This window comes from Panthera leo, chromosome B4 (genome assembly GCF_018350215.1).
Source record: "Panthera leo isolate Ple1 chromosome B4, P.leo_Ple1_pat1.1, whole genome shotgun sequence".
NCBI lineage: Eukaryota > Metazoa > Chordata > Mammalia > Carnivora > Felidae > Panthera > Panthera leo.
The window spans coordinates 10,696,262-10,721,317 of NC_056685.1; the positions used below are offsets into that span (position 1 = coordinate 10,696,262).

At 43.2% G+C, this 25,056-nt stretch overlaps 1 protein-coding gene across 3 annotated transcripts in view; it reads left to right on the forward strand.

Annotated features, from left to right (window-relative positions):
• Positions 1 to 7,184: 7,184 nt before the first annotated feature.
• The window catches only part of PROSER2 (proline and serine rich 2), a 45,098-nt gene continuing 27,226 nt past the window's right edge, over positions 7,185 to 25,056 (forward strand). Inside the window, exon 1 of one of the 3 annotated variants that reach the window (XM_042944861.1) lies at positions 7,185 to 7,260. The gene's annotated coding sequence lies outside the window, so the exon portion shown is untranslated. Of the gene's footprint in view, positions 7,261 to 7,324; positions 7,417 to 9,814; positions 9,869 to 25,056 lie in introns of those variants that run through there. The other 2 variants (XM_042944859.1, XM_042944860.1) reach the window with 2 other exon arrangements.

Consider the following 25,056-nt stretch of genomic DNA (forward strand, 5'->3'; position numbering starts at 1 on the left):
ATAAAATGAAATGAAATGAAATGAAATGAAATAAAATGAAATGAAATGAAATGAAATAAAATAAAATAAAATAAAATAAAATAAAATAAAATAAAATAAAATAAAATAAAATAAAATAATTTTTAAGTTTATCCAAGGATTGCCAGTAAGGTTTCCCCTATCCTTCCTTCCACCAATATTGAAACTCGGAAATACAATTGACACTCAGTGCCTGAGAGCCTGGTAACGCCCAGGTGGCCCCGATGGGAATCAAGCCGCTGCATCTGTAAAGCTGGGACCCAGACTGGGACTTTGCTGCCCCACAAGTGGCCACCTATCAGGTTGGGTGATTCCTTTATCCTGACTCTGACTGCAACACTAGGAAAGAGCTCACTCACAATTCAGGAAATTAACATGCTCAAGTTCAGGGTCAGATCAAACAGGAAGTTCTACTGGTTCACAACAGAATTGTATAGAAAAATGTCCACCTCCAAACTTAGCTGTTGATGTAATGAAATATTTCAACTGAAATGGGTTTATAGAAGTTCAACTTCGCAGAAAGGCAACACATGACACACATACAGTACTCCACCTACTATACTCTCTCTCCTTCCAAATGTGGTACCCGCTCTGTGACACAAACAGGACCGAGTCTCACTGAGTCCTGCTCTTACCCGACACTCACCTGAGGCTGGTGTTGGCCCGTCTTCAAATCTCCTGACACCAAAAACACTCAGGAGGAATGGAGGAGGTAGTGAAGGTTTGGTGGGAAGGTGGTGAGGGTTAACAGACACCTTGCACAGGAAACTTCCAAGACTCTCCTTTCCTTCGCTGAGGTGGGGGGGGGGGGCACCTGGGTGGCTCAGTCAGTTGAGCTTCTAACTCTTGATCTTGGCTCAGAGCTCATGATCTCACAGTTTGTGAGTTCAAGCCCCACATTGGGCTCTGTGCTGATGGCTCAGAGCCTGCTTGGGATTCTGTCTCTCCTTCCCTCTGCCCCTCCCCTGCTTGTGCTCTCTCTCTCTCTCTCTCTCTCAAAATAAATAAACTTAAATATATATATATTTGAAAAATAAATAAATAAAAGTCCTTCCCTCAGCAGCTGCCCCATACCCAGTCTCTTCAGACACAAGCCATTTCCAAACCCTGTCGGCCTCGCATACTCCATCTGTAAACTGAAAACTAGCCAGAGATCAGCATGAAGCAAAACAAGTTGAACTTGGTCAAATTTTAACTACGAATTATGCCTTAGGCTTATCTCTGGGGAGAGATGTAGTTCATCTCACTATTGGTTTTATTTACAGAATCACTTACATTCTATCTGTGGGTTAACAGACTGTTGGTGATTAACCATTTTATCACCTGAGTCTTGTCTGTGTCTCCCCAAGCCCTCCTGGACCATAAAGTCCATGTAGGCAGGGGGGTTGTGCATGCTGTCCACCATTGTACCTCCTGGACTTTGCCCATAATAGTGCCTGCCACGTGGGACCACAAAGAATATTTGGGTGAAGGATGAATGGGCACCATACCTCCTCTCTCCCTGTATGGACCTCATTCACTGGCAGGTCCTAAAGCCTGTCTGACCAGCACTTCCTGTTCCCCAGGGATCTTTCGGGGAGGGGGGGGAGTCTTGCTTCTCTTTCTGAATGCTTACCATTAAGTTTCAAGAATAACTTGTTTAGGGGTGTGTGAGTGGCTCGGTCGGTTAAGCATCCGACTTCAACTCAGGACATGATCTCACGGTTTGTGGGTTCGAGCCCAGTGTCAGGCTCTGAGCTGTCAGCACAGCTTCAGATTCTGGAACCTGCTTCAGATTCTGTGTCTCCCTCTCTCTCGGCCTCTCCCATGCTTTTGTTCTGTCTCTCTCTCAAAAATAAACATTACATTTTTCTTTTTAAAGAATAACTTGTTTACTGTTTTCTTGCATATTTGTTTCTTCTACATGTTTCTCCTTCAAAATACTGCCCGGGAATACAGACCTCATCCACTTGCTTTCAGGAAGTATGGAACCATTCCACCATCATCTTTTCTAGTTTTCCTCTAAATGTGCCACCAAAAAACCTCCAGGTCATAAATTCTTCATCTGTAGAAGTAGATTAAATATTTCTTTTTTAACTTTTTAAATGATTTCTTCTTTCTTTATTTAAAAAAAGTTTTAACGTTTATTTATTTTTGAGAGAGACAGAGAACGAGCAGGGGAGAGGCAGAGAGAGAGGGAGACACAGAATCCAAAGCAGGCTCCAGGCTCTGAGCTGTCAGCACAGAGCCCGACACGAGGCTCCAACTCACGAACCATGAGTTCATGACCTGAGCCGAAGTCAGATGCCTAATGACTGAGCCAGGCACCCCAATTATTTCTTCTTTCAAATCAAGAAACTTCACTAAGAAATCTCCTGGCAGCATAACAGCGTTCTTCTCTTTCTCTCATTGTCCATCAAGTATATATTGAATGTTTGATATGAGCCAGGCTCAATGCTATACACGTTGGCATTTACTGTCTCATACAGAAATATAATATTTATTAGTGTTTGTTGATTTCTAAAAGTAATATAGAGTCATAGCAGAAAATTTGGAACTAAACAGAACCATAAATAAGAATCATGTAATCAGAGCCAGAAACAGTAACTGCCATCATTTCGACAGATTTCTTTCTAATTTTCCATACATATGTGCGTTTTCCAAGTATGTGGAAATGTATTTCCATGAAATAATAATTTACATATAATTTTGTAATGTTCTTTCCCCCCTTAACAATATATAGATATTTTCTTGTAGCCACAAAAAATTCCTCATTTTTATTTTTAATTCTTTTTTAATGTTTATTTTATTTTTGAAGGAGAGAGAGACAGAGCATGAGTGAGGGAGGGGTAGAGAGAGAGGGAGTCACAGAATGCGAAGCAGGCTCCAGGCTCTGAGCTGTCAGCGCAGAGCCTAATGCGGGGCTCAAACTCACAAACCATGAGATCGTGACCTGAGCCAAAGTCAGATGCTTAACCAGCTGAGCCACTGCAGCACCCCAGAAAAAGTTCTCAATTTAAAAAGCTATTAATATTTTATTTCTCTCCAATTTTGGATATTTTGTTGTTTCCAATTTTGTGTCGTTAGCAGTACATATCCCTAGGCACACATCTTTGTGCTCGTTTCTGACTACTTCTATAGAATTCCGTACAGATACGGAATTATATGATCAAAGTGTATAAACATTTTTAAAGCTGGGAAATATTTTATAAAATTGCTTTCCAGTAAAGTTATATTAATTTATGCTTCCACTAATAGTATATAAAATTTCCCATTTCACTGCACCCCTGTCATTATTGAATATTAAAACTTAAAAAACTATTTTCTAATAGGGATACTATATACAATTTAAAATTTTTACTTTTTCAATTACTAGCTAGTCCAAACACTTTAAAATATAATACATACAGAGAGAGGGAGCTAATCAATTACTATTTTTGTGGTAATTTCCCCATTGAGTTTTTTAAGTTTTCTTGTCAATTTATGGGTATTCTTGTATTGAGGATGATATTAACTGTCAGATTTGTTATGCATAGTTCTATAGAGTTTTTTTCTTTCCAAATTTTGTTCACAATATTTTTAGTTGTCAGGATTTAAAATGTTTTATGTAATCTAGTCTAATGGCCATTTCATCTATGATTTTTCCATTTCTTTTCTTCCCTCATCTTGAGATCACAAAAATATCTGACTAAATTTCCTCCTAGTTTTAAAATTCTTTAATGTAGCTGAAATTTGTTCTAGCACATAATGAAAGGTAAGGGTTACAGTGAGTATTTTTTCAAATTACTAGTTTTCTAAAGCCGGTTTATTGAGAATCTGTCCTTTTTAAATTTATTTTAGATGACTCTGTCATCACATCTCACAGTCGACACTATACCAACACTATCCTTTTCTGGATTATTGATTCTATTCTATTATTTGTATCACTCAACATCTGTTACTGTTCTATTGACACTTTTAATTATTATAGTCCTGAACTATGTTTCAATTAAAAATGGTGCAATTTATCATATTTTTCTCCATTTCTTAACTTCTCATCTGCTGTTTATTCAGGTCGTTAAAATAATTTTGTTTTCGGGGCGCCTGGGTGGCTCAGTCGGTTGAGTGGCTGACTTAGGCTCAGGTCATGATCTCGCAATCCGTGAGCTCAAGCCCCGTGTCGGGCTCTGTGCTGACAGCTCGGAGCCTGCATCCTGCTTCAGATTCTGTGTCTCCCTCTCTCTGGCTTTCCCCCGTTCATGCTATGTCTCTCTCTGTCTCAAAAATAAATAAACGTTAAAAAAAATTTTTTTTTAAAATAATTTTGTTTTCAGGGTGCCTAGGTGGCTAAGTTGGTTGAACGCCCCATTTGGGCTCAGATCATGATCTCACAGTTTGTGAGTTCGAACCCTGAATTGGGCTCTGTGCTCACGGCTCAAAGCCTGGAGCCTGCTTCAGATTCTGTGTGTGTGTGTGTCTCTCTCTCTGCACCTCCATTGCTCACTCTCTGTCTCAAAAATAAACATTTTAAAAAATTTTAATAATAATTTTATTTTCGCCTTCCCCAGGGTAGGTGTTAGTAGCCTCGTTGTACAGATGAGGAGCTGAGTCTCAAATAGGAAAAGCAGCTCAAAATTGCACATCCGAGTGGCAGAGGCATAAAGTAAAATCATTTCTTCTGGATTTGCTCTTTCAGCTCTAAAATGCTATATTCTTTTAGTAAAAAAAAACCATGAAAATTACTACCCATTCTTCTTTCGTGTGTGCCCCCTCTAGTGGCCATCACGGATATTGCAGTTTCTCAACTGGACGCTACACAGTAATTATTTTTATAAAACAAAAATGTATGTTCAGCTTAATTTTTCTAGTTTACTTCAAAAATTTTCATGACACAAAGTTCATAATAATATTTGTCTACTGTTTGGGGGTCATGGATTGCCGGGATTCTCTTAACAAAGAGCAGCCTCAGAAGACATATAAAACTCCAGTGAATATAAAGTAAAATTTTCTAAATTCCATGGCTTTTAAAGTAATAACAATAGGAGATACAAAGACTTCCCAGATGTTTCTTTGTTCCTTTTTTCTCCCTTGACGTCATCTAAGTACTTTCATGAATAACTCTTTTTAAATTACCCCTCTAAGCTATTTCTTGTCTTCTTACCTCTCATTGTGTTGTTTAGTCCGTTTGTGTTATTCCGTGGGCACAGAGGTGCCTAGACAAGGGTGCACCGGGGACTGGAAGCCGGTCTGTGCTCAGGTAGTCACGTGGCGGCCCTGGGTAGGTCTGCACCAGCTGGAGGAAGGTCCACCTGTTTGCAATTCCCACAAAGCTCTGGGGTGTGTGCTGGCCAGGGGCTGGGCTCATGGCTCCAAAGCCACCTGCTTGAAACTTTCATCCCTGTTCATTTCCCACCTCTTTTTTTTGGTGGTGATAGTGGTGTTCGGTTGGTGGGTTTTTGCCTTCTTCTTTTCTTCTCTTCCTTCCTACTCCCATCATCCTTCAGCTTCTTCCTTTTTATCTCTTCTTCATCTGTAAGAAAAGATAGAGTAAAATTTAATTTCTACACAAAAGATAATGTGTAAATCGGAGATTTTAAGTAAACTTTAAAAAAGTAAGCCAAACATAAGTTTACATATCATGAAAACTTAACCAAGCAAAAAGCACAATAATAAAAAGAAAACAAGGGGCACCTGGGTGGCTCAGTAAGTTAGCTTCTGACTTTGGCTCAGGTCATGATCTCGCGGTTTGTGGGTTCAAGCCCCACGTCGTCGGGCTCTGTGCTGACAGCTCAGAGCCTGGAGCCTACTTCAGATTCTGTGTCTCCCTCTCTCTCTGCCCCCCTCCCCCCCGCTTGTGCTGCCTCTCTCTCTCTCTCAAAAATAAATAAACGTTAAAAAAATGTTTAAAAAAAGAATTCTGGGAAGCACTTGACAAAATGTCTTTTTTCTTTATCTGAAATCCTTAAAGACAAGGGTTACCTGTATTACCTCTCACTGGCGGGTGTTTAATATTTAATTTTTACTAAGCCAATTCATGCTAAATGAATTAGTATTTAACACAATATGTTCAAAAATAAATAAATAAGCAGCAGAAAGCTTAGACCCATTATTCATCAAGGATTAAGGACCGACAGTATTGATTCCCTCCTGGATTGGGTTCAGAAAGGGGCGGATAATAATACTTGCCTAATTAACCAGCATGTTGGGCAGATTAAAGTGCTTTGTAAACATTAATTAAAGATGCAGGGAGTTAGTTGAGGCCAATGTGTTATTAGTGAAAAAGGTGTCTCTCCTTTAATCAGGTCCGTCTTCCTGGGGAGGGCAAAGAAATGAGCTAAGGACGAAGGTATTGGGGCTCGGCCCTGAGCGCCGCCGTGACTCAGTCATTCCGTGCGGCCACTTCCTTCCCCCGTTTTCTGTAAAATGGGGATGCGCGCGCACACACGCACACACACATACACACACATACACACACACAGCATTTCGGAACACGGGTTTCAGAATGCCTGCCGGCTGGGTGCACAACCAACCCTACAATTAATAAAGCCCCGTAATTCTTGCTTTCTCCCTCTCTCGAGAGCTGTGCTGCCCCGTGGAAACACTGGTCACATTAGCTCTCAACAACTTAATGAAAGCCTTCCACCACCGGCTATTAACCTCAGTCGTTATTTCCACAGCCACGGAGAAGAAAATAGCACCGAGCAATGGGGTCAGGAGCCCCGGGAGGAGTTTCTTCGCCTCTCTGGACCTCAGTTTTCCCTCGGTGCAAAAAGGGGCACAGAAATCAGGGGCTCGTACTAAGGATTGCCTGAAATAACGTGTGCGCTACATGGCTCCTCCGAGGGTAATAAATAGTCCGTACTTGGGAGTCACTATCGAGTAACACGCCCTCTCAAAGCTGACGACGACCCTGTCGGAGCTCCAGACGCAGACTCTATTGCTCTTCTCGGCGGGTGTAACTCGAAGGTGGCGCCGGGGGAGGGGAGGGTCCCCAAATTCAGACCTCGCGCGGCGACCGAGGACCCCTTCGAGAGGCGGCCGCGGGGCAGCTCCGGCGCGGGGGCCTGTCCCTTTAAATGCCCCGGGCGCGCGCTGAGTGTTTTGGGGGGCTGAGCCCCGGCGGGGAGCGCGCGGCGGGGCGGTGCAGCGCGCAGGAGCGAGCGCGCGGCGTGTGGGGGAGGAGGGAGCGAGGGGCGGGGGTGCGAGGGCGCGGCGCGGGTGGAAGCGCGGGACGGCGAGAGCGCGGCCGGCCTGTGAGCGTGCGGTGGGGAGCGCGCGGCAGAGGTGCGAGCGCCGGGCGGCGGCGGGAGCGCGCGGCCGGGCGGCCTGGGACTGTCGGCGAGGCGCGCGCGCGGGCTGACCCGGGAGCGGGCGGCGAGAGGGCTCCGGGTCGCGGTCCGGGTGGGCACCTGCGGTCCCCGGGGCGGAGGCTCCTTCCAGGTGAGTTCGGACCGTGCGATCCCCTACTGGGTCCGAGAGGCGGGAGGGTGCGCTGGCAGCCGGTGACCTCGCCTGGCACGTCGGTGAGCGGGGCGCCGTTTGGAGTCTGTAGAGGGAGGCTTGGGCTCGGATGGGTTTCAGATAGACGAGGATGACCCATTTTTCTTGTGGCCCGGTTCTCTGTACTTCCCACGCTGCCCCGCCGGTGCCCTGGTTGCGTGGATCTCTTCCTGCGCGCTGCTCCCCTCCACCTCGCTTGCCCAAGCCTTCTGGAAGTTAGGAAAGACGCGCAATCCGAGGGACCGTAGTCGACCCGGTGGCCTCACCTACGGGAAACCCAGTGCCTCCCTTTGGGATTTCAGGGATTCGGTTGCGCCCTAAATTGGGGAGGTGGGGAGAACGCGGCTATTTTCGGCTCCGAGGATGTCCTGTTTGGGGGGCGCCAGGTAGTCCGAGGCACGTGTTTAGCTTTGGGCGCAGAGCGGTTACGAGTTGTCCCTAATATCTTTCCCCTGTCCCCACGGCCCTTCCCCGGAGTCGTTCCAGGACTCGTCGCCTGCCTTGCCGCCGCGGTCCTCGAACTCCCGGGAGCTCTGCTCCTTACCGCTGCGGAGAGGAGGGTGGGAGGCTAATATTGACAGGAGGTAGGCAAAGCCACCTGTTAAGCTTGGGTCCTGCGCGAGTGACCAGTAGATTTTTGTCCCCACCCCCACCTCCGCCCCCCAGGCCCGGATCACCAGCAGGTAACCGAATCAAGTGGGAATGCGTAGGATCTGCAGTGAATCGGGGCCGGAAGGGATTAAAACAGGAGAAGAAAATGTGGCCGAAATGATGCAATTTAACAAAAGGCAATACAGTAAAGTCCAGTATTTCTCCAAGGCTTTTTAAGTTTCCCAGTATTGTTTTACGGAGTCTAAATTTAAGCATCTAACTTTTTTTTTTTTTTTAAACCGCAGGAACTAACCTCAGAAAACTCTTTAACTCTTTGCCAGGCAGGCTGGTTGGTACGCAGCAGAAAACTTTAAAGGAAAGTCATTTTTTGTGTCTCCCTCCCCGCCCCCCAGCAGAATAAAACAAACGTTCAGGTCTGTTGCAGGAAGACTGTAGGAAGAAAGTTCCTTCTGGCTCTAATTTTAATGGAGAACATTTTTTCTTTTAATCTGTATTTCTGAAAAATACAGAAACGCCAAGCCAGGTGTAAGTGCAAACTTGAGAAAGATGCTCACAGAAGAGATGTTTATTAAAGATACTTTTCTACTTTATTTTTCTAAAGCACTGCATACTTAGGGTTCTAGCATGCACTAAAAAGTTAGCCCTCAAAGTTCCATGTGTGAATGTTACAGATTGTTTTTCTAGGTGGAGGAGGTATTTTCGTTCATGAGGCCAATGTGGAAATACAAACAAATGTCCTATTTACTTGGGATTGGGTGGGAAGGACGGAAGTTGTCTCAAATCTTTCTTGCCAGACTTGACAGCGTATGTATGGAATCTTGTGTATTTTCTTGCCCAGACCAATAAGAGCCACTTTTAAGTGACTGGATAGGTTCCTTGGTAACGGCGTTTCAAATGAGCTTTTCTTTGAAAATTTTGGACACTAATAATCTAAAAGCAACACGTTTTCTCCATTACTAAAAATCAGGAAGGCAAATTTAGAGTAATATTGGCTAGTAATAATTTAGAGAAGGCTGGAAAGACGAGAGATGCTTTTAAGAAGATTGGAGTGTGTCAGACTCTATGACAGTCCCCCTTTGCCTACTTTGGTGCAGGGGCTGAGTGTTCATTAATTCATTCAGTGATATTTAGAGACTGACCACGTACACCAGGCTGAGTTCTGAGTTCATTCTTGGGCACACAGACATATCTAGATAACAGCCATATGGCCCAGACTGATTAAAATCAGATCAAGTAAGCCTTCATCAGGAGCTGAAGATACACCTGGCCCTGGTTCCAAAGTTCTCAGACACCTAAGGAGCCTGTAGTTGGCACCGTGTGTTGATTCTAACGATCATCTCAAATAACTAACCCCATGAGGTAGAGTGGAGCCTTGAAGCCTGAAGGGAGAGAGGTGAAAGTCTTGGGTGGAGCAGAGCTAAGAACAGGGGAGCCTCTGAAACAGAAGTTCAGGTGCACCTTATCTCACAGTTGCAGGACAGTCGCCAGGGGCATGGAGGCCATGCGGGGGTAGGTGCCAGGGAATCCTAGGAGCATCCCAGAACTTGAGCTCTTTGCTTCGCTGAAGGGCAGCATTGCATTTCAGTTTCCGTTGCCCTTTCTGGTCGTGATGCTGGTGGCTTCCTAGCTGCCTGCGTGCTCTGCGGACGGGCCCTGCCACTCTGCCCGTGAGACACCGCAGCACGCCCTGCCTTGAGTCGTTGAGTGCATCTGCTGGCCATTGCAGAAAAGCCTCTGTCCACACTGGCACAGCAGGATCACTAGAGTGGACTCACTAGTAGTAAGTAGCCTCTGTGGAGAGCCGCAGTGAGGCTGTGCCTCTCAGTAACCCCCTTGTCCCCCTTCTAGACACGCAGCATTAATATTGAAACCTATTTTAAGAAAGTAGGTGCTGGGTTTATAATCCATGCGGTCAGGATTCGTGGTAAAGGAATGTGTAGGGCAGAACATTCCCCCTTGTTGGAGAGAGCGGTGATAGCACTTTATGAATGCAGATCTTCAGACTGGATATTTCCAAAGATCCTAGCACTGTGAAGACTTGAATCTCTTTATTTCCTAAATTGTACTAAATACATATATATTATCAAGTTTATCATTTTAAAGTGTACAAATCGGTGGCATCAAGTACATGCACATTCGATGTGTTTGAGAAGAATGTGTTTTCTTTAATTTGTTTTCTGTAGAGTGGCATGTGGGTGGCTCAGTCGATTAAGCCTCAGACTTTTGATTTTGGCTCAGGTCATGATCTCACAGTTCAGGAGTTCGAGCCCCGTGTCGGGCTCTGTGCTGACAGTGCAGAGCCCGCTTGGGATTGTCTCCGTCTCTCTCTGCCTCTCTCTCTCTCTCTCTCTCAAAAATAAATAAACATCAAAAAAATGTTTTCTGTAGAGATCTGCAGATATCCGTTAAATGAACCTTATTAATTGAATTATTCCTCACTAACTTTGTGTCCACTTAACATGTCAATAACTGAGAGGGGTACAAGAGGTCCCCGACTTGATGGTTTTTAGACTTGACGATGATGCAGAAGTGGTGCACATTCGGTAGAAACCATACTTGGTATTTGGAATTTGGGTCTTGTCCTGGGCTAGCGACCTGTGGTCAGTCCTCCCTCGGATGCTGGGCAGTGAGACCCAGCTCCCAGGCAGCTGGCAGCCGAGGACAGACATCCATCCACCGACAACCCTATCCTGCCATTCTGTTCTTTAAGCATAGTGTTCAGTACATTATGTGAGATACTTAGCATTTCATTATCAAGTAGGCTTCGTGTTAGAGGATTTTTGCTCAACTGTAGGCTACTATGAGTGTTCTGAGTACTTCTAAGGTAGCCTCGGCTATGTTTGGTAGGTTCCATGTATTAAATGCATTTTCAGCTTAAAATATTTTCAACGCAATATGGGTTCATTGGGATATAATCCTATCATAAGTCGAGGAAGATCTATATCGAAAGATACCACTGTAATGGGGGCTTTGTCAATATCTCCTTGTATATTTTTTAATGTTTATTTTTTGAGACAGTGAGAGTGTGAGTGGGGGAGGGGCAGAGGGAGGGAGACACAGAATCCGAAGCAGGCTCCAAGCCCCCAGCTGCTGACGTGAGGCTCGAACCCTTGAACCCACGAACCCCAAGATCATGACCTGAGCCGAAGTCGGATGTTTAACTGACTGAGCCACCCAGGCGTCCCTCTATCTCCTTGTATTTTAAGCTAGAAAATATTCTGAGGCTTTGTGCCTACTACTTTATATGTTAATATCTAACTAACAATGTGCATTTGTAAGTTTATATTGGTAGACAATACAGTGTCTGATAGGAATTGAACTTTTACTATTACATAGTTATCTTCACCATTAATGAGGATTTTGCCTTAAAATCTATTTTGCCTGATGTAACATAGCCAGAAGTGATCTTCTCGTTGCTGTTGTGAATATTGGCTTGGTGTATCTTTTCCCATCCCTTTTATCTTCTTTTAAATGCCTTTGCTGAAGTATAACTGACATTCAGTAAACTGCACTTATTTAATGTGTGAAAAAAGAAAAAAGTAAATTCACAATGTTGTGCAGCCTTCACCACTATCTAGTTCCAGAACTTTTACATCACCCTGAAAGGAAACCCCATTCCTTTAAGCAGTCCCTCCCCATTTCCTCCCTACTCCAGCCCCTGGCAACCACTAATCTGCTTTCTTTCTTTATGGATTTCCCTGTTCTGGATATTTCATATAAATGGAATCATACAGTATGTGGTCTTTTGTGGCTGGCTTCTTTTACTTAGCAATGCTTTCAAGATTCATCCAGGTGATAGCATGCATTGGTACCTCATCCCATTTATTTATTTATTTATTTATTTATTTATTTATTTATTTAAGACACAGAGTGTGAGCAGGGGAGGGGCAGAGAGAGAGGGAGACACAGAATCAGGCTCCAGGCTCTGAGCCATCAGCACAGAGCCTGATGCAGGGCTCGAACCCACAGACCACAAGATCATGACCAGAGCAGAAGCCGGACGCTCAACTGACTGAGCCACCTAGGCGTCCCATACTTCATCTGTTTTTTAAGTGGCTGAATAATATTTCATTGGATAGACCACAATTTGTTGACCCATTTATCAGTTTGTAGACATTTGGATTGTTTCTACCTTTCAGCTGTTGTGAGTAGTGCCGCTATGAACATTTGTTTACTAGTTTTTGTTTGAACACTTGTTTTAACTCTTTGGAGGTCTGCACCTAAGAGTGAAATTCCTGAGTAAGAGTGAAATTATATTCTTGCCAGCAACACGTGAGGGTTCAATTCCCCCACGTCCTGCCAACATTTGTCATTTTCTGTATGTGTGTGTGTTTGTGTTTGTGTGTGTTTGAATTGCCATCCTTGTGGCCATGAAGTGGCAGTTCACTGTGGTTTTGATTTGCGATTCCCTAATGACTAATCGTGTTGAACAACTTTTCATGTGCTTGTTAGCCACTTAATAGGTCTTTGGAGAAATAGCTTTTCAAGGACTTGATTCGCTTTTGTATTAGCTTTTGTATTGCCAAAATCTTGCATGTGAGTGAGTGTGGTTACTTTTTTTAGGTTTATTTATTTATTTATTTATTTTGAGAGAGAGAGAGAGAGAGAGAGAGAGCATGCAAGTCGTCGTAGGAGCAGAGAAAGAGGGAGAGAGAGAATCTCAAGCAGGCTCCGCGCTAAAAGACGTGGGGCTCGAACCCACAAACCTTGAGATCGTGACCTGAGCTGAAACCAAGAGTCAGACGCTTAACCGGCTGAGCCACCCAGGTGCCCCAGTGTAGTTATTTTTATAGGGCTTGGTTTGTGTGTTATGTTCTTTCTGAAACCTTCATTCTGTTGTTTTGGGTTTTTTTTTCCCCAGCCTCTTTTTGCAGGCTTCTGCTGCTCCTCCTAGGAGACTAATGTTCTGACTAGTGCTTTGAAATATTTAATATTCTGCCCATTTTAGTTATTGTTCCAAAGGCCTCAGGTGTTCCTTTGTTCATTCAAGCAATATTTGTAGCCTGACCATCTGCACTGTGCTGTGCCCTGAGCTAGTCACTGGGTATACAGACATACCAGTCCTTACATGCTTCTTTTTTGATGTCTGCAGCTACGTTTTATTTTATTTTATTTTATTTTTTTAATTAACATATTAATAGTGCCTGACATAGGGAAAAAGAGCAGCACTCAGCTGGAAGTGAGGGCGTCTTCCTCCTATTTTCTAGGGTTCCTCACTTTGCATTTCTGGAACTTGGTTTGCTGGTCTGCGAAATTTCGGGTAGGACTAAATGACGTCTCAGGCCCCTCAGACCTTGAAACTAAAGAGGATAAATTAAGGATTCGTGACCGCTTTCTTTTACAAACCTAATTCTGTGAGTGTACTTAAAATAGTTTATGTTGCCCAATTTTGCTTAAAGAAATTATCTCGTGTAGGAAAAAAAGATGCCTGTGCTTTTATGCTAAACTATACACAGGCGAGTTTGGTCACTTGCTTCCTTCCAAAATGGTGCGCTTGGTATTTTTTCCTGTAGAGATTCAGAGGGTTTGAGGAACTTTAGCGAACATTTAAGTTCCTACCATGGTAGGCACGATGGGGAATATAGAGAAGGATAAGGTGTGGTCCTTGCCTTTGAAAAGCGCTGACCTAGTAAAGGAGGTAGGATAAACGTCCATAGGAATCCGTAGCAGAGGCCCACTGCTCTCTTTTGGGAGCAGAGGGCAGAGATGCTCTTTCCTTCAGGGCATCAGAATACCTGTTGGAGGATGTAATGGTGGAGCTGGGCCAACAAGGGGAGGCTGCTGGAAAATCAGAATGATAGAAATGTGGATTTGGTTACAACACTGAGGAGTTTAGCCTTGTGTCTGCGGCCATGAACCACGGAAGGCGTGCGGGTTGGGTTATGACAGCAGGTCCCGTCTTCTGGCTTCACTGTGGCGTAGACGTCTGTATACCCAGGGAGTAACTTGACGTTGAACGGGATGTTCAGGGTTGAGGAAGGGAGGATGGAAATATGAGATAAGATGGTACAAACAAGGGGATGGTGCCAAAGATGTCAAATCTTGAATAGATGTTTTGGTGCAAGAAGAGTTTAAAAAAAAAAACAAAACCCACCCATTATTCCAGAGCAGAGAACGAAGGACCTGGACCCAGCTCTTTCCGACTTGCCAAATCGACTTACGGGTTTCAGACCATAGTTTCCTTGTATGTTAAATTGCCCTCCACACACCCTAGATGACCTAGATGACCAATGACTTTGTTGACTGAGCTCCTACGAGTGCAGGCAACTTCACTTTATGAATCAGATGTCTTTACAACGTATGCATGGTGAATATATTGTGTAGTGGGCATTCTTTCCCCCTGCAGACTCCTTGTGTGATGTTAGAGGTGTCTTCAGAGAAAAAACATTTTAGTATCAACACGGAGTAAAACCGTACTTACACTACAATTTCATTTTAAAGAATACCTTTTTTTTTTTTTTTTTTTTTTGCCGTGGCTAGTTATCAGTTCTATTCCAAGAACGTTAGGTTAACCGTGTAAAATTACCAATATTCGGCTATTTTTGACCTACACAAATGGCAACTTTATGTGATTTCAATTTAATAACGGTGGGCTTGTTAGACCCTTCCCTTTTCAACCCCTGTAAGCATGCAGTCAGTGAACTTGGAAAACTCATGTAAAAACAGTGTATTTAAATATTGTTTATTTCTTAGCTAATTCCCATTTTATTGGGATGTAAGTTCTTACAGAAGGTGTTCCCAGGAAGTGTCTAAGAAGGGAGCCTCTGTCTATATATCCAAGCAGCAGGGCTGGCTATAGGAGGTCTTGGAAGACGGAGTTAAATGTCCGAGGCAGTGGGTGGGTTGACCCAGCAGGATGTCTTGTGTGAGCTTTGCTCCCCCCTGGCTTGGATTTAGATCTGTACCATCTGAGATAAGCTTATGTCAGTCAGATCTCTACTTCCAGTCTAACCAGGTGTTATAAATACCAATGCTACATGAATGTGCATTACCTCAGCTTTACTTTTGTTGTGAGGATGAAAGAAACATTCAACTAGGAATTTTTAGTTTCTCAGAAAAAAATAGCATTATACAATAATAAGACATAATTATTACTTCTAAGTAAGAAGTACGACATTTTATCTCCCCATTGTAGCATGTAGTGGGTGCTCTGGTAATATTTGCTGAATAAATTCAGAGAAAGCACACAAACTTGTTTAACAAAAGTAGAAGTTAAATGGGCATTTTCTTCTCTTTTACAAAATTTGTTTAAGGGGAGTCTGGGTGGCTCAGTCGGCTAAGCATCTAACTCTTGGTTTCAGCTCAGGTCATGATCTCACGGTTCATGGGATCGAGCCTGGCATCTGTGCTAACAGTGTGGAGCTTAGGATTCTCTCTCTCTCCCCCCCTCTCTCTGCCCCTTCTCCCCATCCCCCTCTCTCTCTCAAAAAAAAAAAAAATTAAAATAGAAAAAAATTTTTTTAAATTTAAGAATCCAGAAATGCAATGGGCGTATAGAATGTCACTTTTTTTTTTTTTTTTTTTTTTTGATGAGCTAAGAATAAGAATAGAACTAGATTTTGCTCTTGTTGAAGCTTTTCTGTTTGCTTCCTCATGTTGTGTGGGTCATTCCTTTTTGTCACAAGGAACTCCTCTGAAATGTAGTCAAGGTTGTTTTTTTTTTTTTTAATGTTTATTTATTTTTGGGAGAGACACAGAGTGCCATTGGGGGAGGGGCAGAGAGAGCCGGGGATGCAGAATCTGAAGCAGGCTCCAGGCTCCCAGCTCCCAGCTCTCAGCACAGAGCCCAATTCGGGGCTGGAACCCATGAACCCTGAGATTATGACCTGAGCCGAAGTTGGAAGGCTTAACCGACTGAGCCACTGAGCAGGTGCCCCATCAAGGTTGTTTTCAGATGAGGTTTCATTTTGGGAAAATCTAATTTCCACATCTTCTGTTCAGTGATAGGAAAGGGATGGTAGGAGGCCCTCAGGGCCTGTTAACCCAGCCTAGCTAGGTGAGGCCTCTACCCTGAACTTGTTTGCTTAAATGTAGGCTCATCAGTTACTCTCCTGTGCTGCCCGCCCTCAGTAAGTTACCGTCTCCTATAAATAGCTGAAACTATTCACAGTTGAGACAGTCTGAAATGAATCTTGGCTTTTGACATGGTTCAGAAAGAGCTTTTCAAAAGAAAAAAAAATCTAAATGAAAGCATGGTAATTGTTCTGGGGAAGTAAAATTACCAGTCTTTAAAATGTATAATTGTATTTAATACCCTTGAGTGCCAGTTAGAGTTTAAGGCCCTAAATTCTTACAGAATAGGTTTTAGTGGGAAGAAGAAGAAAACCAACTCAGAGGAAAAGCAAAAATTGCATGGAAAAGATGCTGAACTGTTGACTGCATCAACAATTTAAAATTCCAGAATAAAACTAAGTCTCTACCCCCAGCACCGACCAGCTTCTGCCTGAGGAAGATTTTCCTTTGATCTTCAGGGCTGGGGTCCAGTCCCAGTTTGCCAGTTGGCTTTCTGAGTATTTTTTGGAAGCTTTCTTGTCTTTCCAAGGTTTTTGTTTTCTCAACATTGAGAAAAGCCTCTACTAAAGAATAGTTACTATGTATCTATTTTACTTCAGCTGTTTATTTGTTAGGGGCTTATTTTTTAAGTTAATTTTGGGTGTGGATTACACTTACAGATGTACACATGCATGCATTTATACTGATATTTATTACATGTTAATACTGGGAAGCATTACTGGTTGGGTGAGTCTAATGTATTTATTGGCACCAACTTTTTAACAGATCATAATTCGTGAAGCTAAGTGAAGCATCTCCTCTATGGCTGTATTTTTTTTTTTTTTTTAATTTTTTTTTCAACGTTTTTTATTTATTTTTGGGACAGAGAGAGACAGAGCATGAACGGGGGAGGGGCAGAGAGAGAGGGAGACACAGAATCGGAAACAGGCTCCAGGCTCCGAGCCATCAGCCCAGAGCCTGACGCGGGGCTCGAACTCACAGACCGCGAGATCGTGACCTGGCTGAAGTCGGACGCTTAACCGACTGTGCCACCCAGGCGCCCCTCTATGGCTGTATTTAAAGTTACTCCCCCTGTGCTCTTCATTTGCCCTTGACCGAAATATATATGAAATATATAGGTTGAATGAGAGTACCTTGTCCTAAATTTGACCGCTTTGGTCTATGGATATGATAAAGGATGGGTCACCACAACGAAGTTACCATGTTTTATTTTTACTTTATGTTTAGTTATAATTTTGAGAGAGAGAGGCACAGAGAGAGAAGGAGACAAAGAATCTGAAGCAGGCTCCAGGCTCTGAGCTGTCAGCACAGAGAGCCATGCGGGGCTCGATCCCACCAACAGCGAGATCACGACCTGAGCCCGAATCAGAAGCTTAACTGACTGAGCCACCCAGGTGCCCCCGAAGTTATCGTGTATGAAATAACTCCTAAGTGTTTAAACTTTTATTTGTTTTCATATTTTATTTTTAAGTAAACTCTATACCCAACGTGGGACTTGAACCCACAACCCCAAGATCAAGAGGTGCATGCTCCACCTACTGAGCCAAGTGCCCCTAAGCTTTTCTTTTAGATCAAAGGTCTGATTTAAGGATATTATTACTTAAAAAATAATAAGATGGTTTTAACATGTAAATTTTGTTAAGGACTGAATAGTAAGTCTCTATTTTGTGGCAAGTGTTTTCCAAAGTCCTGTGGTTACACTGAAAAAGAGAGAGGGAGAGAGCGAGCGAGCTTTGCTCACGACGCTCTTGTAGTCTAATCGAAGAAAAAAGAATTCCCTGCACAGCGAAACCGGATGTGATCTGACGCATCAGAGCGACCAAGAGATAGCAAGATGTGGTCAACGAGAGGTGAAATACAAGCATTGGGTCCTGAAGGAGCCGGTGGAGAGGCCAGTGATGAGCAGCAGCAGGAGGCAGGGTTTGAGAAGGTCTGGTTGCGTTTCTGAGCGAGGCTTTGGAGGAGAGCAACAGGGGAGCCCGTCAAAACCTGGCTCAAGCCTGCCCAGAACATTACGCGGACCAGGCAGATAAAATGTTTCTGTTGTAGAAAACAGGGTGGACGAGACCAGGGTGGGCCGGGGCTGGAGGCGCCGTAAGCCCCGTGTTACAGACAGGTGGGTCCCTTGGCAGTACAGATCGGGAAGCCGAAAACCTCCGAGCTCTGGCGGGTCTGTGGTGGGAGAAGTAATCCCGGGTTTTAGAAGGCTTGTTTCGGTCCTTACAACTCACTGGCGAAGGCTGTCCTGCGTGCTTTATTTTTAACAAGGATATTGAGAGTCGACAACTCGAAAGAGGATGTGCGGGACCAGCAACGGCTCCACGCGGCGTCTCCGTGTGCGTCTGCGCGGGCGCGGCGCCGGGCGCAAGGCGGAAGCGGAGCTGTTCTCAGAGACCCCCACGTGCTGCGATACCCGCCGTGAAGTCATTTTTAGGGAGTCAGCCTGGTACATTATTTTTAGGGGAGAAATGAAAGGGTTCGTTTAGTCTAAGAATTTCTGTTAAAGCCCTAATTAAGTTGAATAATAGAAAAGAGAATATCTGTATTCAGTTTCTGTCCCACTTCTGGATTGGGTTAATAAAACAATAGAGGGAGCGCCTGGGTGGCTCAGTCAGTGGACTGTGCAACTTTTGATCCCAGGGCTGTAAGTGTGAGCTCCACTTTGGATGTAGAGATTACTTAAAAATGAAATCTTAAAAAAAAAAATAAAGGGGCCCCTGCGTGTCTCAGTTGGTTAAGCATCTGACTCTTGATTTCAGCTCAGGTCATGATCTCACGCATGGTTCCTGGAATCAAGCCGTGAGTCAGGCTCTGCACTTGACAGCATGGGGCCTGCTTGGGATTCTCTCTTTCTCTCTCTTTCTCTCTCTCTCTCTCTCTCTCTCTGCCCCTCACCTGAGCTTGTTCTCTTTTTCTTTCAAAATAAATAAACTCAAAAAAAGGTAAAGAGTTGGTATCATTCATAGCTTCATCTTCTAGTTAATATCTTGTTATAAAAAACTCATTTTTAACACACACTATTTATATAAAAGTAGGAATTAAGGCAGAACCAGATAGGAATGAAAAAAGTAGGACTCCTGCCTTTTTTGTTTGAGTAAATCAGAGCTAAGTGCCGATCATCTCCTTTTGTGTTCAGATGAATGAATGTTGTGCAGAGCTACTAGCATTAAGGCCAACAATGGCTATTTTGTGTTTACTGATTATTTCATCTAGGAGTGTGTACATTCCAGTAAAAATGGCTGTTCTCTTTATTTTCACCCACTGCTTACCCATATGAAAAAGCCCATTCATGATAATGAGCTGTGGTGACTCAGAAACAGTTCCCACTGTGAAACTCGTTCATTTTTAATGTTCTTGAAGGTCAGAACCTCCCCCCATACCTTTGAAAGCAGCTTGGCTTTTAAATCATCATATTGAGATTTCTTGGGAGAGAGCTTTAAAGATAATTACTTTCCTAAGATTGTTTTCCTACATTTTGGAACAAGTCTTTACAGAATTCCTGTGAGTGGAAGTAGGGGGACTCAGCTGACGGACTCAGTGTGGAGAGTGATTCTGCCCGTTACTCATAGGTGTGCACACTGACCCTCCCTCCTGCACAGCCTGACGTGGGAAGGGGGCTGTCTCTAGGATTATTTCTATCCCTTTCCCAGCTAAGCTGTGCTTCTGCTGGCTGAATCTTAGCACTGTTGGTAGGTGGCATCTAGACAGAGGGAGGGTCTGAACCACAGGTCCGTGGGGTTCAGCATCCTAGGACACAATCCGGGTCTTTTCTTTTATGAAGACTTTACCCTGGTAAAGAGTGGGGGCAGTTCTCTTTTTTAGAAAGTGTCACAAAGGCACACTGAGCAAAATTAGTTCCACATCACTCGGTTAAGATGGATAGTTTTTCCATTCATGTTCAGCACTAACAAAGGCAGCGATCACCCTTGTGGTTTTGTGTAGCCTGTCTGGAGGGCATCTGAGTCTTTCTTGTAAGGTGTGATTCCCTTCCCCCACCTAGTGGGTATAAAGCCAAATAGTTGAAGGTGAGGGAACTTCATATGTTCCAGCTTCGATTCTTCGGTAAACTGGATCAAATCAACCTTTCCGTGGTTAATTTCGAGCTAAATTGTAATCCAAGAAAAGTTTATCTTAAGTGGTTTCTCCTTCCTTTGAAAGCACTTCCCTCCTGCATTGCCTTGGTGTTTCTAGACTACACAGGTCTCTCTTCTTCCGTCATTAAGTGGGAACCCATCTGTCCCGCATCGTTTCCTTAGATGCCGGACCTTTCACACGTTTCCCAGGTGATCCAATGATCTGATGAATCGTTCCTCTCCAAACTTCCAGGTCATCTTCCTTTTCTGTTTCTCCAGCAGTAGGAGTGAGGTACAAGCAGGTGTATACTCTAGGACAGTCATGTGCCCACCTGTCCCTGCCACTGGCCTGTGTCCCTGGGTATGGGTGTAAAATACAGTGTTTTGTGTGTGGGTGGGAAATTTATGTAAATGGAATTGTGCTAAGAATCTGATTATAACGTTTCACTGAATACATTTCAAGACTTATCCCTGCCACTGTCCAGTTGATTGCTTCTGACTGGTATACAGTATTGCATAGGAAAAGCGTCTACCAGGGTTTGATTATTCTTGGAGTCCCTAGTGGGCGACGAATCTAGATTCCCACCGGCTCTACTCCACAGCAAGCAAAGTTCCCCTGTATTCCTGGAGAATTCCCACGGCGTAGACTGAGCAGTGGGATTTTTGGATCATAGGACGTAGTTTCACTAATGAAGCACTGCCAGACGGCTCCATGGAGGGGTGGTATTAATTTCACAGTCCCCAACCGTGGGACATGAAGGTTCCTGTTGCCCCACATTCTTGCTGGTATTTGTTATTTTTTAGTTATCTAATTTTTGCCAATCCAGTAGGTATAAAATAATGGCATGTGGTAGTTTCAATAGTTAATAGTTTTAACTTCTGATTCTTTCGTTCACCAGTAACATTAAACATCTTTCACTTCTTAGTCACTTGGATTTCTTCTCTGTGAACTGCTTAATCATATTCCTTATTTATTTTTTTCCTGATGAGTTTCCTGTCTTGTTACTGTTGGTTCACAAGAATATTTTGTATATTCTAGCTATCAGTTCCTTTTATGAGACGGTAAACCGTCGTCTACCAGCCTGCCTCTTTTCTGTTAGCGTTGCTTACAGTGTCTTTCATTTTTATGTAGATAGATTCATTGCAATTGCAATTTTCACCTGAGGATTTGTGTTTTCTGAGTCCTCATGAATAGAAATATCAACGGAGCAGAATAGGAAATTCAGAAATAGAGCCTACCATGTAAACATTTAGAAATAACATTTAGTATTTCAAAACAGTGGAAAAGATGCATTTTTCAATTCATGGCATTTGAGTAACTGCATAACTGTGGGGACATAGAGCTCTCAAGTTGGATCCAATCTTTAAATATGAAAAGTGAAACCATAAAAATGCTAGATAGAACATATAGGAAGTGTTTTGTTGACATCCTTAGAATAGGAAAGGCCTTTCTAAGTCTGCAAAACCCATGAGGTATAAACCAAAAGATTGATGAATACAACTTTATAAAAATAAAAACTCTCCAAGTTAAAGTACAAATTAAGAAATTTAGGAGTCTTCTGGTTGTTCGTGGCTCTTTGTTCTTCCGAATACATTCTTTCTCCTTTTTTTAAGTCTCTAAAAAATTAGAAAACCAGCCTGTTGGATTTCTCTAAGAATAGCTCTGTTGTGATTTTGATTATTCTATTAGCTGCACTGTCCAATAGAACTTTCTAGGATGATGGAAATTTTCCAGTAATTATTGCTTGACATACAGCTAGTGCAGCTGAGGGACTGAATATTTTAATTTAATTTTAATTAATTTAAATTTAGGGGCTCCTGGGTGGCTCAGTCAGTCGAGCATCCGACTCTCGATTTTGGCTCGGGTCATGATCCCAGGATTGTGGGATCGAGCCCCACGTGGAGCTCCGTGCTGAGTGGAGCCTACTTGAGATTCTCTGTCCCCCTCTGCCCTTCCCCCACTTGCACTCGGTCTCTCTCTCTTTCTCTCTCTAAAAAAACAACAAAACAAAACATTACTTTAAATTTAAATAACCACATATGACCAGAGTTCATTGGACAACCCACATCTATAGCTTCAGTGCAATTCAATTTTAGGAGAACAGCTCATTTTTATGGTATTGACTCTTTTAGTCCTGAATGTGGCTATCTCTTTATTAGTTCCTTACTGACTTTCAATAATATTTTATTATTTTTTCCAAAAAAGTTTGCATATTTTTTGTTAAATTTATTTTTTGTTGTTACACCTATTTCTAAGTAATATATACATATACACATATATACTTTATGCAATTTTGTTTTATATTATTATTTTTTATTTTATGTTATTTTAAATGTTTTTTTAGTTATTGTTTCTGGCTAGCATATAGAAATTGACTTTATTATATATTAATTTGTATCTAGTGACTTTGTAAAACACACTTGTTGATGCTAATAATTTATGAGATTTTTGGAGTTTTCTACAAATACCATAATTACCTGTAAATACTGACATTTTTGTTTCTTCCTTTTTGATCCTTATGCATTTTTTTTTCCTGCCTTATAGGTGGGGTAGTACTTAAAATACACTATGCAGTAGAGGACAGCAGTGGTAATAATGGGAATGGTTTTAATGTTTTGTCATTAAGAGTGATGTTCGCTGTAGTTTTTGTCATTAAGTGTGATGTTTGCTGTAGTTGTTTATAGATACCTTAAGTTGGGTTAAAAGAAGTTCTCCCCTCATCCTTTGTGACGTTTATAAAAAATTATGCCTAATGTTAAATTTGTCCAACACTTTAGCTATGCTAAATCTTCTGTTTACCCCCATCCACTTGAATTTTTAAATTGCTATGAATTTTTTTTCTTTAAAAAAAAAAAGAGTTCAATTTGGTTCTTTTTTAAATTACCCTGGTCATTTTGTATGATGGGACAGTTTCCTTCTGCCAGGAAGAGAGGGTCCTCGGAGGTATTTTCATACCGCATCCCGCATCTGAAAACCATTTCAACGGGCCAACCAGGCTATCTCATCCAGCAGACCCTGGAAATGCGGGTTTCTCCGTGGGGCTTTGCTTACCTTCTCTCGCCGCCGCCTCGTAGCTAATCAGTAGGCTTCTCCTAGTCCTAAAAGCAAAACAAAATAGGTAAACAAAACCAATGAGTCAAAATACCTTTCTCCAACCCAGTAGTTCCTGTAGCTACTGCCTTTTTGTCCTTCCTGTCACACCTCAACTTTTTACATTTTAATTCCAGGTAGTTCACATACAGTGTTAAATTAGTTTCAGGTGTATGATACAGTGATTCAGCGCTTCCTGTACTTGGCGCTCATCACAACAAGTGCACTCCTTAATCCCCATCACCTATTTCACCCACCCCCCGCTCCGGACATCACACCCCAGCTTCTAAAACAATTCACCATGCACCCCACTCCTCCGTCCCCGCGTTGGTCTGCTGTCGTGTGCTTTCCGCTCGACTGTCTCTGTACTGCTAGCTCTTTATGAGGTCACCTTGGTTGGTGAGTTCAGTGGACAGTTTTTGGTCCTTAGTCTGTTTCGCATTTTGGCGGCCACGGTTCACTTCTCTTTTTGTTCTTGAACTGTACTCCCGCCCTGCCTGTTAGTCATGAAAATTTCAAAATCCCTTCCCTTTAATCCCTCACGTTTTTCTGTTCCAGCCTTATGGCCACAGCAGTTTCAAAGTCTTTATATCATCTCTTAGGTGAACTAGGAAAATAACTTGATAACTGCTTTTATTGCCCCTGAAATAGATTATTTATTGGATCGTGAGTATATGCAGCATTCAAAACAGAAAAAAATACACATGCTCAGGCTTTACCCTCACAAATACGTTCAGTAGGTCTAGGTCAGATACCTCGCTGAATTAAAAACCAGTGCCTGTATCAGGTTCCTCTGTGGAAAAGGTAACTCTTACCCATCAATTTGTTGTCTGCTCACTGTGAAGTAGGAAAATAGCAAACATCTAAAGAATATGCTTAGGCCAGAGAGGAAGGTAGGCCTCAAATTGAAGCATGTATTGATTGGTAGGGAAAAAACTTGAATTATGAAGCCTTTTTGGGAATGGGTTAAAGTTGATTGCTTTTAGGAGAATGGTCAAAGTGCTGTTCCAGGATTAATCCTGTGAGAACACAGCAACAGCACAGGGAAGAAGGGAGATGGAGAAGCTAGGACAGCAGTTAGCTGGCTTTGCCATCACGTGGGCACCGGGGAAACTGGTCCCAAACTTGGTGGTGGGACTAGAAAAGGGGTGGATCCATCTGAAGAAGTACAGGAGGGCTGGCTGCTGGTTGATGGCGAGTGGTGGGGAGGGGCAGGCCTCAGGGACATCTCCCAAGCTGGGCGTATGTGCCACAGCCAAAAGTCGCCACGTCTGTGGATGGGCTTTGACTGGCATCATTCATCTTTGGAGGTTGGGGTGCTTTCGGACGCATGATGGAAAGACCTAGCTCCTGAGGCTGTTCTGTACACCTGACTGTAGCTATTTGGAACTGAGATGGGGCGGGGTGACGGTGAAGGTGGGCTTCATGCTTGATGCCTCCACGTCATTGTAGGTCTTTCTGGAATGCGTGGGGAAGATGAAGAAGAGGAGCTGCCTTCCTCCCTTGTCTCCAGTGCACCCACCGGAGGGTGTTCACTTGCCTAAGTCCCACAGCCCCACCAGCCCCACCAGGTCCCGCAACCCCAAATAGCCCATCCTCCCCACCCGCAATGCTTGGCAGATGGAGATTTACTAAGACTGTAGATCAGTTGTGGCCTTGACCTCCTTCTCTCTGCTCAACTGATATACTAGACCTCTCCAGAGAAGGACGTAACTAGTAAATAATGAGAGATAAGCGCAGGAGGTATGAGAGAATAAACAGGAAATGAGCACACGTGTCTCAAATTCCTGC